Source organism: Talpa occidentalis, unplaced genomic scaffold (assembly GCF_014898055.3).
Source record: "Talpa occidentalis isolate TD23 unplaced genomic scaffold, MPIMG_talOcc4v2.1, whole genome shotgun sequence".
Taxonomy (NCBI): domain Eukaryota; kingdom Metazoa; phylum Chordata; class Mammalia; order Eulipotyphla; family Talpidae; genus Talpa; species Talpa occidentalis.
Genome location: NW_026555331.1, coordinates 94348274 through 94365801, shown reverse-complemented (window position 1 = coordinate 94365801; position 17528 = coordinate 94348274). Strand labels below are relative to the sequence as shown.

Below are 17528 nucleotides of genomic sequence, written 5' to 3'. Positions count from 1 at the left end.
TTTTTCTAACCTTGGCTATGCATTGACATCTGTTGGGGCTACAGGCCTTCCCAAGATGTTCAGAACAAGACATTTCATTTTAGCATGTGGATCATTTTGAGCTGAGGTCTATCAAGGCCTCTGGGCTCATGAGATGCTCTTGCCTCTCATTTAACTGCCTGGAAGAATAAAAATTGAGGTTTTACCTGGAATTAGGATTTTTACTAGAAATAACTCCTCTAGCAGAGAAACATATATATGGCAGGACAAACATCTAGTTACATAGTATATGGTCTTTGTCATGTAAGATACTCTTTTTTCCTTATTTGAGTCCTGCTACTTTCTTGTTGAAGTCCCAGGTACCCTCCCATTTTCTAGCTCAGGATATAGACATCTGTTTCTCCTCACATATCTTGAAGAAATAGGAAAGCTAAGAATATAAATGTGTAATTTCTTTCTTAAATTTGAGGATCTGGAAGGAACTCACAAATTTATGTGAACCATTACACTTTCAATAATAAACTGGTAATTGTTGAGTCTTACAGATTTATGCCACATATTCCTTTTATATTGACAAATTTTTTTCATAATTCTAGACGACTGGTTATGTGGTTGGTGAGATTGTGACTATAAGAACATGTCATCCCACATGATATCAAGACTAAGAGTACACTTTTTCCACTCAATGGATACATATCATAATTAATTAGCCTGCAATAATTTCATTTAATGTATTTATAGTTTTGTATTTTATGAAATTTTAATCCTCTGATACTGAAGCTCAGAAGGGTAATACAATTGTGAAAATCAATCTCAGAGATTTATTCGGGAACTCAACTTCAACGGCAAGGGGAACAAAGCAAGAAATTAAAAATGGGACTATATCAAACTAAAACAGCTTTCATACCATGAAAAAAAAAAATTACAGAAACCAAAAGGCTGCCCAAAGACTAGAAGAAGATTTTGCATATCATACTTCTGGCAAGCAATTAATTTAAAATATATACATAAAGAACTCACATAACTAAACAGCAAAAAAAAAAATTCAAAAATTAGACAAAAGACAAATCATAGGGCACATTTCGTTAACATCAAAAATATTCTTTTTACTCTGCATAGTTGGCAAACACTTGAATATTTTCAACAAAACTTTTTTTAAGTTAAGTTCCTAAAATCACTATTAATTATTGCTGAGATTTTTAAATATATATATATAGCTTTATTTAGGGCATAAACTTATGACTTATGTTAGTGTCTTCTGTCTCCTGACAGTTCTTGACTTTGTCTGTCCCTTATCAGAGTTAAATATGAAATTATAAAGCTGTTAGGATATCAAAAAAAAAAAATGGGCAAAGGACCTAAATATACTCCCTCAAAGAAGACAAGACAGACGACTCACAGACACATGAAAAAAAATGTTGAATGTCACTCAGCATAAGGAAAATGCAAATCAAAACCAGAATGAGATGAAACCTCACATCTGTTAGAATGGCCTATCTCAAAAATGCAGGAAACAAGTGTTGCTGAGGGTGTGGTGAAGAAAGGATACTTATTCACTATTGGTGGGAATGTAAACTGGTGCTATGGTGGTAGGAGAACTACAGGGACTATACCTGAAGGCAGAACAATGATGTTAGGAAATAACTTAAAAAATAAGTTAAAAAAAGTACTAAAAATGCTAATGCCATGCGATCCAGCAATACCATTCTAGGTATTTATCTGAAGAATATGAAAACACTAATACTATAAGATTTCTGCATCCCTACACCCATAGCATTATTCACAATAGCCAAGACATGAAATCAACCTAAATGCCCATTGAAAGACAACTCAGTAAAGGAATTAGTAGAATACTACTAGGTTATTTAAAAAGATGAAATCGTGCCTTTCGAGACAGTAGGGATGGATCTTGAGGTGCTTATGCTAAGCGAAATAACACAAAGTGAAAGACTTTTACTGGATGGTTCCACTCATTTGTAGAACATGCAGAACCAAAGCAAATAAACTGGAAAAACACAACCAAAATAACTCTTTGACTTTGTGAGAACTTCAAGGGAAGCAAGGGATGGAGGGGGTATATTGATAATATTTTGGCAACTGGAGTTTTATTGCAAGGTGATTAAAGCTTGTGCAAAATTTGAGTTGTGAAGTCGACTCCAATATTATATAGTTCTGCAAATGAATGGCAAATCAATAAAATTTGATGAAAAATAAAAAATATAAAACACAGCTATTTCTTAGCTATATGTTAAATATATGTGTATGTATTTAGATAATCCTAAGCATATAGTTATTTTCACTGAAGTGAGAAAAAAAGCAAGTAGAAATATTTTCAATATTCCTAAATGTGAATACACATTTGCAAAAATGGCAGGTTTTATTAAACTCCTTCTCCTGGTTTATATAACTCAATGTAATCCCCCCAAGCTACCAAATCAACATTCATGACTTTTCAAACCCTGAAGTAATAAACATATAGGTTACTACTTTAAGGAAAGAGAAATGGCAACTTTGGAATATTTGAAAATAAAACCAATGTTGGAGTAGAGAGAAAATCCCCCCTCCACCCCGCTGGGTTCTTCTTGGGCTTTTGGGTAAATAGATTTGAAGTGAAGGAGACCTACCATGGGAAACCATGTATTGTACTATTTTTATTTTTTTGCTTTCTGTGATAAAATCTTATGTGATATTATAGAGCTTTCCATTTTTCCTCAAAGCAATAATTGTGGAGGAATTACAATCACCTTTCCAGACCTAAAATATTTATATTACTGAGATTTCCAGTGACCTCTTTCAGGTTGGCACAATGGAACAGTCGCTTAGTCAGCTAACATGGCAATATGTAATTTAGTGACAAATGTGGTTACTAGGTTACAAATGAGTTAGGCTGTCCTTAGTGAACTGTAGTGCTGTGAATACCCAAATTAGTTTCTTCCCCCAAATTTAAAAATATTAAATTCGAGAAACTGGATCATGATGGCAGATTGAATGAATAAAGTCATATAACTCCTCTTCCAGCTAGAATACCCTAAAAGGATGAAAATGTATTCTAAAAAAAATATCTCTATCACACTGGCAAATGAAAGAGTCATGAGCCAGGTACAAAACCAGCCTGTCAAAACCATTACCTTTCATATAAACCTCTATAACCAATTAGAAAATGTAACATAAAAATACTGTAATGTACCTGGAAATAAACCTGCACATTGATTCTATATATAAATTTTATAATTTACTAAAAAATGTAAAGATCCAAGCAAGTAGAAATATATTCAGTATTCCTAAGTGTGAATACACATTTGCAAAAATGGCAGGTTTTATCCAACTCCTCCTTCTCCTTGTTTATAACTCAATGTAATACCCCCCCCAAAGCTACCAAATCAACATTCATGACTTTTCAAACAAAATCACAAATGAATTCTGTAAATTATATCTAGAACAGGACTTTTAAAATTTTTTGGTTAGGTTATAGGTTACTTTGGGCTTCTCAGATAAAAATGTAAATTATTTATTCAGGTATAAACTATGGCATTTCCTTGAACCTGGAATTTTAACACACCTAAAATTTTCTACTCAAGAGGAGATCCTAGGGGAGGTAAAGACCACAGCACCAAGTGTGGTGATAACATTCAGGTATGTGCCTGCAGGTGGCCACGATCTTCATAAAAATAGTTATATTGATATTTACAGGGGAGAAGATAAAAAAATCTGGCCAAGGACGTGCACGGTACTCATGTGGAAATATTATATCCAGAGGCTAGAGTTGAAAACCCTGAAGTAATAAAAATATAGGTTACTATTTTAAGAAAAGAGTAATGGCAACTTTGGAATATTTGAAAATAAAATCAATGTTGGAGTAGAGAGAAAATCCCCCCTACAATCCCCTGGGTTCTTCTTGGGCTGATTGAGTAATCAAATCAACATCAAAAGTAAATAAGTTCAATTATTTAACATCATGCACAAAATTTAATTCAGTATGTATTCAAGACATGAAAGTAAGACCTGAAACCATAAAATACATAGAAAAAAAACCAAACCAACCTTAGAGATGTGTTCGGGCATTTGACCCCAATGCAGAAGAAAAAGCAAAAATAAACAAATGAGATGATAACAAACAAAAAAGCTTCTGTGCAGGAAAAGAAACATACATCAAAATAATACAGCCAACTGGATGGGGGAAGATATTTGCATATCATACGTCTGATGAAGGGTTAATATCCAAAATATAAAAAGAACTCATAAAACTCAACAACAACAAAAAAGCAAGGTTTAAAAAATAAGCGCATGATCTGAATAGACATATATATGACCAACAGGCACATAAAAATTGTTCATCTCTTATTAGGGAAATGCAAATCAATATAGGGAGATAGCACTACATGCCTGTAAGAATGGTTATTATCCAAAATATCAGAAACAATGAGTGTTGAAGAGAATGTGACAAATAGGGAACATTGGTGTACTGCTGGAGGTCATGTAATGGTGCTGCCATTAAGGAACTCAGTGTGGAGAGACCTCAAAAAATTAAAGCAATATGATTGTCTCATTCCTGAGTATTCACATGAAAAATACAATAGCACTAATTTGAAGGTGTGTGTGTGTGTGCGTGTGCATGTGTGTGTGTGTATGTGTGTGTATGATAGCCCCATGCTTATTGCAGCATTATAATTCTTTAAAGATTGAGGAAAAACTGATGCTTATCATCACAGTTATGTATGTATGTACTTATAAGGATCCCAGGGTTGACTGAATGCTGATTTAACTCTTTTAAATTGATGTTGCCAAAATTGTTTGAATAATATATGAACAATTTAGAATTTATGTATGTTTAAAATTTATGCAGGTATAATATAATTATACAGGTATAATATAACAATATAATTGTTATAAACAACTGTTATAAGCAATATGATTATTTACTACCAAAGATATATTTCAGGTAAAAATATTTTAAAGCAATAGTTAGAATGGGCTTCTTTTTGTATTACTATGATATGAATTAATTTTGAAATTTTACTGTTTGCCAATTTTAATTCATAACATCCATGTATAACTCTGTAAGCAAGATTACTTGCTTTATTATAATAGTATACATTTTAGGCATTTTATGCATAATATTTTGGGACAGGTATGAAATATACATAATATATAGGTATAGACGTAAGAGTAAATTATGAGAATCTTGTAAAAAATAAAGATTAAAAAGCACAATATATGTGAATATATAGCATTAGTTTCATGGCCACTCTTAGGTGGATAAAAGCTAATCTCAGGAAATACATTCATAATCCATTCTTGGCACCTTTTTTAGCCTTTATCTTCCTTAGTTAGAATGAATCTGTCCATTTCTTTTTTCTTATAGTTTTTTTATTCCCCAATGATCATTTTTAAACTATTCTATTTTGTATTATGGTTGGTTGTATAATAAACTTTCTCCAGCACCAGACATTATCCCACACATAGATGGCCCAGAATGAATAACTCCTTCTGCGGACCAGAGGCGCATTCTAAATCTTTCTACTCGGAATGCTTCCAGTATGCCCAAAAATAATAGAGTAAGAAAGGAAAAAGGAGTCTCATAAATTTTCAAATTCTTCTTGAACTTGTCTAAGGATTAAAATTTGGAGACTTTGAAACAGGCTAAGATTTTTTAATAACTTTTTTTTGAATTTTTAATGACTTTATATATCTTATTAGAAAGAAACATGAGATAACATATTTAAGGACACAGTAAGGTTGGGTATAGGAATTTTTAGCTATGAAACTACTAAAAAGCCTCATAATTTCAGATTTAGGACTTTGATAGCCACTGGAAACTATTGAATGTAATCAATAGGTTTTTTGTTTGTTTTTTTTTAAGATTTATTTATTTATACAAGCACTGTGTACAGTCAGAAGAGCGGGAGGGTGAGAATTCACCAGAGCCAGAGCAGGTAGCAGAACAGACAGACTGACGAAACACACTGCTGATGGGAGCAGCGGGCAGCATATATCTGCGCGCTATGTGGGACCCTCACCCGGTGGCTGGGGATCGAACCAGCACTGCAGAGGCTGCGGGCAGCTTTGCAACCCAGCGCTCAACCACTGCGCCACCGGGGAGGCCCTAATCGATAGGTTTTTAAAAAAAATACTTATTATTATTTAAGTATACAAGAACTGGGATGTAGGCAGAGTAGGGAACAGAACAGGTGGACCCACTGAAATACATGGCTGAGGGGAGCAGTGAACGAGACAGGAGAGGTCTGCTGTGCCATGTGGGTTAGCTCCCTGTATGGGAATCTAGCTTGTGCTGCAGTGGCTGAAGATAGCTTGATAGTGCTGAGACTTTAACCCCTGTGCCACCAGGGAGGCCCCTTAACTGACAAGTTTTGTCTCAGGGAATATGGAGGCCTGAGGATGAGCGGAGAGATGGGGCAACAGCTGGTTGGTGGATTAGTAAGAACACTGACAATATTTATTCATTTTTTTCCCTAGTCTCTCATGGGTGTATTTTATTGAACTCCAAAACAGTTACTATAGTGACCACAAATATATGGCCATAGATCACCATAATAAATATAATATTGAAAATGTGAATTCACACTTGACACAGAGACAGAGAATGAACCCAGGCCATTGGGAAATAGCATTCGCCAATATACTTGCTCCACAATGGGTCACACAAACCTTCAGTTTGTAAAATGAACAATACCTGTGAGGTGCAATAAAATGAAGCACAACAAAGCATCACACTCCAATTTTCTCCCTTCCACTCAGCCGGCAAATATTTTGACCAGTGTATTTTCCCTCAAAGTTGTGAACTTTTTACTGTACCAAAAATAAAAGCAGCATATACCAACATTTCTGAAGGAAATTCAAACAGACTTTAGCTTTTTGTCCATAATTCAGACAACATTTAGTGTTTCAAAAAACTACCACAGGGCATGCTGGAGCTGGTCAGAAACAGGTTTCAAAGGGCACCTCAACTGTCTCTGGCCAGTACCTTATGGGATATAACCACCTTCCAAGAACTCTGTGAAGTTCCACATCAAAACCAAGCCGGTATAGACCGACAAGAACAAGCCCTCCTTGACTCTAGGGGAAAGAGACTGGTTCAACAAATTAATGATCTCTAATTTTGACCTGGTCACTGCCCAAGTTGAAAGAGTTATAAACTGTACAGTACATTGAGGGACTGGAAAGAGCCAGTTAAAGCCAGAGTAGATGAGCCATAACCTTATAGACCCACCTTACCCCACCGAAATTAGGGGCTTCATACTCAAGCAGACATTGAACTGAGAGTTAATAAGCCTAGATATCCAATTCTGTTTATCTATTCATTAGTTTCATCACCTGGGTCTTCAAATTTGTAACCAGTATTTGTTGAAAGCAATGAGTATCATGAATCATCTTGTACAGTATCCTTTACAAAATTCTGACTGTCCTATGAGGTTGATAATTATATGAAATTAACTATTCTCTTAGTCAGCTCAGCTATTATATCAAAATCCCATAAACAGTACACATTTACATCTCACAGTTCCAGAGGCAGGAGAATTCCAAGATCTGGGTGTTAGCAGATTAAGTTCTTGAAAGGGCACTGTTCCGAGTATGCAGATGGCTGCCTTCTCCTCCTCTCTTATATTGTAATGGAGAAGGAGGGAACTCTGGTCTCTTCCTCATCTTGTATACAAGTATACTTACTTCATCATTCACCCCCATCATTACTACATCTAAACCTAATTACCTCCCAGAGGCACTTCCACCAAATAACATTACATTTGGGGTTAGGTCTTCAATACATAAGCTTGAGAGGATCACAAATATTCAGTTCACAGCAATGATCCTATATGGTTGTTAAATCTCTTTTAACTTTAATTTCAAGAAGTTAAATGGCTTGTCCAAGGACATACATCTTTCAGTTGTAGAGATGGATTTGGAATAAAAATTTTCTGAAGCCAACTATATATTTTTTGGTGAACTTTTATTGCTTGATAATTTCCCCTATTTTTAAATCAAAGTGTTTGTCAAACAATTTTTAAGGTCTATGCACGTCTATAATTCTCTAATCCCATAAGCATTCTTTTTTGACACTTGATACTATAGCAAAGCAACCACTTTTGTCACGTTAGGTATTCACCCATCTTCTTAACAAGCACTAATGGAACTATTCCTACATGAGAGGTATTAGTGCTACAGAGAAAAGGTGTTCACGCTCTTGTTGAGAGTACAGACAATTTAACACTCAATTATAATATGACAACTGATATAATAGAAGTAGTATAACCTTAGGGAGGATACATAATCATCCGGGATTGACCCAAAAGTTTATTTAACATGGGAAATTATACCTAAACAGTTTTAAAATATGAGTAGGGATTAGTTAATATCTGATGGTGTGACTATATGATAGATTCTTTATTTTAAATAAAGGAAAAATATGTAAAGCAGAATAAAATAATACTGTGCCTTGGAAAACTGGAAACTTTATAGTTTAAGAACTGGCATGGCATTGGAAATGGTAGGATATCTTCTGAACAGATTGTCAAGGAACAGTGGTATTTAAAAAATTGCTCATTTACTAAAGAATTGTGGATTTCCTCCTGATTGCAATAAGGAGCCTCAAAATACTTCAAGGGATATAAAATGATCAAATTCAATTAAAAATGCATTTAATGTGGAGAAAACATTGTGAAAATAATAGGGCTATCAGAATGGAAAAATAAAATTCAGGTAAGAAACTGCAATCACATGTTTTCATATACATATCTAACTATATGTATGTATGGCTGGTGTATGAGTAGAATATTTGGCAAAGTTGTAAATGAGGCAAAATCAGAAGGACATAAGAACAGTTGCCTTTATTCATAAAAAAGACCTGAGTGTCAAATTAATTTTTTCAAATTAATTTTTGAACTTTCACTGTTTTAATTATTTGACTGAGGCAGCATTGGTTTATAACACTATATGCGCTTTAGGATTATAGGTTCATAACTATTCAAATGTATGTTGCCATGCCAAACCCACCACCAAAGCACCAATAAAAGTCTATGATAATTTACCACCCTCCCCACATTATCTTCCCACCACTCACCTTCTGCCTCTGGATGTCTCAGTTCACCAATAAGATTTCTAGGATTTGTTTTAGTCTAGTTTTGTCTGTTTTTTTTCTTTGTTTCTTTATGTTCTGTGTATGAGTAAAATCATTGCATATTTGTCTGTCTTGTTTTGACTCTCTTCGCTCAGTATAATCACCGCCCCCCCATGTTCCATACATGTTGTGTCAAATGACAAGGTTGTATCTATTTTATAGCTGAGTACTATTTCATTGTGTGTGGCATAATATACCACATCTTTCCTATCCATTCAAATGTCATTGAGCACTTCCTTTGTTTTCATACCTTGGCTATTTTAAGTAGTGCTGCAGTGAACACAAGAGTTCCCATCTCCCTTTGAATTAGTGTGGTTTCATTCTTTGGCTAGATACCTAGAATTTGAATTAATCCATCCTATGGTAGTTATATTTTAATATTTGGAAAAACCTTCATACTGCTACATTTCGACCAACAGTGAATGAGGGTTCCTTTTTCTCTATACCTCCACCATATTACTGTTTCTGGCCTTTAATATGTGCCATTCTCAAGGGTATGAGATGGTATCCCACTGTGCTTTTGGCTTCCATCCTCCTGATAATAAGTGATGATTAACACTTGTTCATGTTCCTGTTGGCCATCTGTATTTATTCTTTGAAAAAAATTATCTATTTAGCTCTTCTGCCCATTTTTTGATTGGCTTACTTGGCTTCTTTTTGTTGAGTTGTATGAGCTTTTTGTAGATCTTGGGTATTAGTCCCTTTCTAGATCTATAATATGTAAATATTCTTTCCCATTCAGTAGGGTGTCTTCTTGTTTTATGATACTTTCTTTTGTTGTGCAGAAACTTTTAGTTTGATGTAGTAAAATTTGTTTCTTTTTGCTTTTGTTTCCTTTGCAGTTGGAGGAGAGTCTCCTAAGACATCACTAAAACCAATGCCATGGAGCAAAGTTTTACCTGTGTTTTCTTCTATTTTATGAGTTCAGGTCTTAATCTATGACTTAAATAATTTTGTTGATGCTCATACCACTAGTGAAAGAGAGAAAAACAGAAAGATGATCAAAAATGTGTGTGTGTGTGTGTGTGTGTGTGTGTGAGTGAGAGAAAGAGAGTGTTTATTTTGGTGAGGCTTTGTTGTTGTAGAACTACAAATATTTTCAGAATAGAAATTTATTTCCAGAAGGAAGTTAGATGAGTTCTGAAGTCAAAGTTTTCTTAAAAAAAGGGTATAGTTCAGATAATTTATGAAAAGTGTATAGATTAAGAGTCAAAGTGAGAATTCCTAACATTATAGAGGCTACAAGGGAATTAGATGCTTACAAAAGAGATTAAGAAACACTAACTTTTGACAAAAATTGTTCATACACATTCTAGTTCTCTACCTATTCATACTGGAAAAAAAAAGTTTGCCCTAATTTTCTATTGGACTTGCTCTTGCAAATGATCTTCATTGTTAACTCAAATGTGTACTTCCAAATCTTCATTTTGTTTGACATCTCAGCATCTTTTTATAATATTGGCCTCACTCATTCCAGAAACTTATTATTTTTTGTATGTTTTCATAACCTCATGATCTTCTGGCAATTCTTCCAAATTCTTTAACTGATTCTTTCATGTCTCCTTTGTTCCTCTACCAAATCTCTTAAAGTTTCTTCAAGCTCATTTGTAAACCATCTTCTCTTTGTATACTGTCTCCACAGCTTCGAATGATTTGCAAGTATGTCTATAAATCAGTCACAGTCCAACTTGAATTCAAGCCTCAACCTCTCTTCAGTGCTCCAGACCTATAATATAAATAGTCAACTATTTACTTATCTCCAATTGGCTGTCTAGTTGACATCTAAAATTGTGTGTGTGTGTGCATCTTTTTTTTTTTTTTTTTTTTTTTTTTTTTTTTAATTTTCTAGAGGCATGTCTTATTTATTTATTTATTTATTGTTTGTTTGTTTGATACATGCACTGGGTACAGTCAGAAGCGTGGGAGGGTGAGAGAATTCACCAGAGCCAGAGCGGGGAGCAGAGCAGGCAGAAGGACCGAAGTACACTGCTGAGGGGAGCAGCGGGCGGCAGGAGAGGTCTGCGCGCCATGCGGGACCCTCCTCCTGTGGCCGGGGAGCAGCCGGGGATTGAACCGGCTGCAGAGGCTGCAGGCAGCTTCGCAACCCAGCGCTCAACCGCTGCGCCACCGGGGAGGCCCGTGTGTGCATCTTTTGCTTTGACTTCCTATCCGGTATATAAAGAATTATTGGTTCTTCCTCTAAAATGTATCTGAGTTTATTTAATATGTAAACATTTCTTTATGTTGTCATGATATTTGCAATTAAAAAAGTCACATTTGCCTAAATGACTATAATAGCTTTGTATTAATCCTATAAATTTTGCTTATACTTTCCAAACTGTTTATTCTCAATTTAGTGCTGGAGTGACTCTTTAAAATGCAAATCTAATGGTTTTTTCACATTGCTTAAATCTATTAATGACTTTCTTTAACTTAGGATAAAATTCAAAACCCTAGTGTTTCTCGCAAAGCTTTGCCTGATTTTACATTTTACTTTTTACCCTCATCTCATCCCTCTCTATTTGACATTTAATGTATTTTCCAAACTCTTTCATTCTCTGCGCGCATCTGCCTGAAGTACTCTCCACCCACTCACCCACTAGCAATAGACTGCGCTCATGGTCAGCCCCACGGACATCAGCTGCCAGCTTGTTGGAAATGCAGAATGTCAGCACAGAGTGAGCAATTCAGTCTGGAGGTGGGCGAGTCAGGGAAAGCTCCCAGGTTTCTGACTTGGGCAAGCATACATACATCATCTTCTCTCTCCACACCTACTTAAATTTGAGGGCCAAAATAGTTAAAAGTCTTTCAAAAACCCTTCTTTGAGCCCCTAAATTAAATGATTCTCAAGTTAAAGAAGCATCGGAATCATCTGGAGATTCACTTGAGACCTACATTTCTGACCCCACTCCAGAGTTTCTTATTCAACAGAGGTAGAGCAGAGGGCTATATTTTCATTTCTAACAGGTTCCCAGGTGATACTGCTATGGCAGACCTAGGGACCACATTTTAAGAATCATTGCTCTAATAAACAGACTCAGCCTTGGCTACAAAGTAGAATCACAGCAGAGTTTTAAAAATCCCTAATGCTCGTAGTGCACCCATAGCCAATTAAATAAAAATGCCTTGAGTAGGACTCAGGCTTGGGGGATCTTAAATTTCATGGGGTGATTTCAATCTGCAGCTAAGGTCAAGATGTACTGCTTTAATATAAATTTGGTTCAAATTATATAGCCACTAATCTTAACATGCAATCTCCATAGTGGCACTGATTATCATTTGTGAATTTATAGTTGGTTGGTTGCTGGCTTGATATTTATCTCCACCACAAAGCTGTAAGTTTCATGACAGCAAGATTTTTAACTTGATGTAGAGTAAGCACTTGGGAAATCTTTTTTATTTTTTTTATTTATTTATTTATTTATTTATTTTTAAAGATTTATTTATTTATTCATACAAGCACTGGGTACAGTCAGAAGCGTGGGAGGGTGAGAGAATTCACCAGAGCCAGAGCAGGGAACAGAACAGGCAGACTGACGAAATACACTGCTGAGGGAAGCAGGGGGCGCTGCAGGAGAGGTCTGCCGCGCCATGTGGGACCCTTGACGGTGGCCAGGGATCAAACTGGTGCTGCTAAGGCTGTGGGCAGCTTCGCAACCCAGCGCTCAACCGCTGCGCCACCAGGGGAGGCCTGAAATCTTTTTTAATGAATAAAAGAATGGAAGCTAAAGGAAAAATATTTGAGAAAAAACATGAAATTAAATTCTGCAGAAATTTAGCTTTTACAAATTGCCTTTACTTATCCATAGAATGTTTTTTTATTGTGTGTGGGAAATATATGAGATTGTACTGAATGAATGTATATGAGACAATAGTGATAGTGAGTCTGTATTAAGATCCTCTTTTCGTTCGTTGGTCAGCAGTTTTAATGTGTACGTTAATTTTACATGTCGTTATTGCTCTGCGTTCTGTTTTTTGAATCAATATTTTTCTTCATTTGGAAATATTCTTCCATAATTTCTTCACTCTCTATCTAGTCTCCTTGGTTAAAATTATTAATATAAGTTCTAAATTATTTTAGAATATATTCTAAACTCTGCATATGTCTTCATTTCCTATTCTAAGCTTTACTGTAATTTCTTCAAATTTATATTCAAGATCTCTATACTTCTTATAATCTGTATTTATACTGCTGGTTAGGGGCTGTATTAACTAATCAAATTCAGTTATCATATTTTTAGTTACATGTAATTTTTCATATTTAACTGTCCCTCATTTTATCCCCTTTTTTGGTTTGCTTTTAAAAAAATCTACTCTATTTCTTGAAATATGTTATGCATATTATTCAATATTTGATCATTACATGCTTTACTCAGGTTATCTAAATATGTTGTAATTTTCTGTTGATTCTCTCTTAGTACTACTTTTACTATGGCTCATATCTTTTATTTCATAAATTGGGAATATCATAATCCTGATTTGGAAATATCTACTTCCAGACTTTTACTTTTTAGTTTGTTTCTGATAGTGACCAATTATACTACTGGCAATATTAACTCAATTTTGATAGTTCTTAAATTCATGTGGAAGTTTTCATTTTAACATCTTCACATTCCTGAGTAACCTATAATTAGTACATTGATCTCTGGTTACTTATATATTAAGGTAAGACATTTTGTTTTATATTTTCCTTGTCTATTTCTCTGTTAAAATTTATACTCCATATTTGTTTTTTTGTGATTTTATAATTTCAAAATCTCCTTTACATTCTAGTGAACCCCATAGTGCATTAAACTTTATGTGAATTGTAGTTAATGCAGAGGTTTAATGTATTTTAGATGGGGAATGGAGCTCTAGAGAATTAGCCTGCGCATTCACTATTTTAAAAAGCATATTGCTAAGTTTGGAATTTTGTAAGAATAATTTGGTAGATACCTAATGGGAGAAAGTTAAGAATTTTCATAAAATGAAGTAAGTTATCATTCAGACTAAATAAAAAAAAAAAAGAGTTCAGAAAGAGTTTAGAGTATTTGTTATCTCAGTTTTGTTCTTCAGTTTTACATATTCTGACACTCTTACTCCTGAATCTCATTTGCTAGGCCCCATAAAGAATATTATCTTTCAGTTGACAATTTCCTCTTCAGATACAGAAAGCACAGTTGCATATATGTTATACTCAAGTTTGCAATGATACAGTCATTTTCCCCTGAGCTACACATTCAAAGAGTATTGCTTCATGTTTTCTGGTCAATTAGGAAGTGTGCTCATTTTTTTCTTTTGATCTGAATAGAGGGTGATCATTTTATTTTTCCCTTCCAATTCCCATAATGTACTGGTTTTATGAGGAAACTAATGAATGGGGAAGAATAAAATTTAATGTGAGGAGAACTACAAAGATTAAGTTTGATGGACTGGAGTGATTATTGAACCCATTGATATGAGGAAACATTACAGATTTGGGACAAAAAAAGATTCTAGGGAACTGAGAAGATATTGCTATATTTAGTTTAACATTTTCAGCATTTGCCTTTCCCTAACTCCTCATTGACCAAACATTTATACATATATAAATGTTGTGATGTATATATAGAAAGACATTTTCAGGTTTATGTGTTTGTTTGTTTAAAGCTCTTCATAAATCTAAACCTGAAGGGGGTTTTTCTTTTATGGGTATTACTTAGTTCACTCTATTGTACAATCATTTGATTACATCAGCTAGAGTCCTGTGTGCTCTCTATAACCTCACTACTTTAGCACCAGAATTCCCACTATACATCTATGTCTGCATCTGTATTTTTATACATGTTTTAAACTTCAAAAGCTAAGGATGCACAGATAAATTTTCTTAAGCACAAGTTTATATTTGAACAATAATTCATCCAAAAACAATTGTCATGCCAGAAACATAAATTAAAAGATAACAGAACAGTTTTGTTTTTCCATTTCTATATAAAGGAGTTTGTTTTACAAGCAAAGTAACAAATGGCTTAAAACAATCTTCTTGTTGCTAGGCTCTTAGAAACCTAAATAGACCTTAAACTTTTTAGGTTTAAACATAAAAGGCTGAAACTTTATAAAGAAGTTAGCAAAATAAGAAGGTGATTCATCACAAAAATTAGAATTTCGTTTTCCTACTAGAAGTACTTGACACTGTATACAAAAGACACTAATTTCCTTTTTAGATATTCTTCCTTTTTTGTTACTCCTTCACTTAAGTAATAACAACCTCACTATGTGAATTAATCTCTACCTAACATATAATGCCATCTTAATATTATCTTCAATTAGTATATGTCAATAAATATGAAGTGGATTTTGTTGAATATACAAAAAATACAATAAGATTTAAATATATAGTAAAAATAGATTAAATGTAAGGAACATGTTTAAAATGTTAAAAGAACCCTACCAAAATCGTTGATAGAGTGATAAATAATATTGAGAAAGGAACTTAGAATTGCACTTTCAGAACACCTGAGCGATTCTCCTTTCTGATTACTCCAGTGCTTTGTGGTTTGGGGTATGTCATACCTCCTCTGTCATCTCAGTGTCCCTAATTACATACTGACATCAATTTGTGGTGCCAAAAATTCAGAAAAATTAGGATCTGAGATTCCTGTGCTTGTGTACATGCATATAGTTTTGAAGTAGCAGTGAGAATGCTATTACTGTTATATATATATAGAGAGAGAGTGATATATAATCACATATTATTTCTATCACATAATTACATATATATAGAGAGAGAGAGTGGAAAGAGAAAGCACATAAAAGAGCTAAGGGATTAAATATCATACCAAGGGAATGTGGATTTTCTTTGATTTCTTTCAAATTGTGAGTTTCTGCTCACTATATAGTTTACCAAAAAGGTAATACATAGTAACTGTTAGATCCTGTCTGAAATTCTAAAAATTATTTTCAAAATATAAGTACATAAAGTGCCTCCCTGGTGGTGCAGGGGTTAAAGACACTGTCATCAAGCAATGACCAGCCACTGCAATGTGAGTTCAATCCCTGGCCAGGGAGATAACCCCTAAGGTGCATCAGACCTCTCCTGTCTCATCCTCTGCTCCCCTCAGCAGTGTACTTCAGTCAGTTTGCCTTTTCTGTTACCCACTCTGTCTCTGGTGAATCCTCTCACCCTCCACACCTCTGGCCTATACCCCAGTTCTTGTATGCATAAGTAAATAAACCTTTAATATATGTATATGTATATATATATATAAACTACTCAAATTTGAGAAATGAAAAAAAGAGGCATAATGTACCCTTATTTTAAACCATTACAAAGCAACATTAATTAAAACAATATGGTATTGGTGGGCCTCCCCGGTGGCGCAGTGGTTGAGCGCTGGGTTGCGAAGCTGCCCGCGCCCGCGCCCGAGGCGCCGGTTCGATCCCAGGCTGCTCCCCGGCCACCGGAGGAGGGTCCCACATGGCGCGCAGACCTCTCCTGCCGCCCGCTGCTCCCCTCAGCAGTGTACTTCGGTCCTTCTGCCTGCTCTGCTCCCTGCTCTGGCTCTGGTGAATTCTCTCACCCTCCCATGCTTCTGACTGTACCCAGTGCTTGTATAAACAAACAAACAAACAAACAAACAAACAAATAAATAAATAAAGCATGCCTCTATACCTGCCCTTTTTAAAAAAAAAAAAAAAACAAAAAAACAATATGGTATTGGAATAAAAGTAGACATGGATCAGAGGAACAGAATTTAAAGCCCAGAAGTAAACTCTCACATATTTTAATACCTAATTTATGACAAAGAAATCATGACAATATGATGGGGAGAGTCTCTTTAATAAATGGTGCTGGGGAAACCACTTGTAAAAGAATGAAGTTGGATGATCCTCTAATTCCATGACCAAAAATAAATTACAAATGTACTAAAGACAAGTAGAACACCTGTAGCAATAATATACATAGAAGAAAGTAATTGTAATAGATTTTGTGACATCAATGATAGAAATGTCTTTGGATACTTGTCCACTATGGCAAGGGACATAAAAGCATAACAAAGCCTACAAATCTGACTGTAGAATGGAGACTACAAGACAGGGAGGAGGAGAGGAAAGATGGGGCGCATAATGGGTGGGGGGAGCATAATGGTTTATAGTGAAGGACTTGTGGGCACCTTGGTGGTGGGTGTGGTGTGATGACATGGACCTGAGTAGGCATGATCCTGTGCCTCTGAATCACATACAGTATAAACCAGTGTGACCTCAATATGCATGCCTACATACATACAGTTGGTACTAATTCAAATTAAAGTTTTTTATACAGTGAAAGAAAATATTAGATTATAAGACACCTATCCCACAACTATCAAGGGGTTAATATTCAAGGAAAGGTGAATTTTATTTTCTATGCTCTGTGTGTGTGTGTGTATTGGGAGAAGAGGGAGATCCTTTTGAACCAATG

The 17528-nt window shown here is 34.9% G+C and overlaps 1 protein-coding gene across 1 annotated transcript in view; it reads left to right on the top strand.

Moving 5' to 3' along the window:
- The window catches only part of DGKB (diacylglycerol kinase beta), an 835840-nt gene that overhangs the window by 145074 nt on the left and 673238 nt on the right, over positions 1-17528 (top strand). The window lies entirely within an intron of this gene.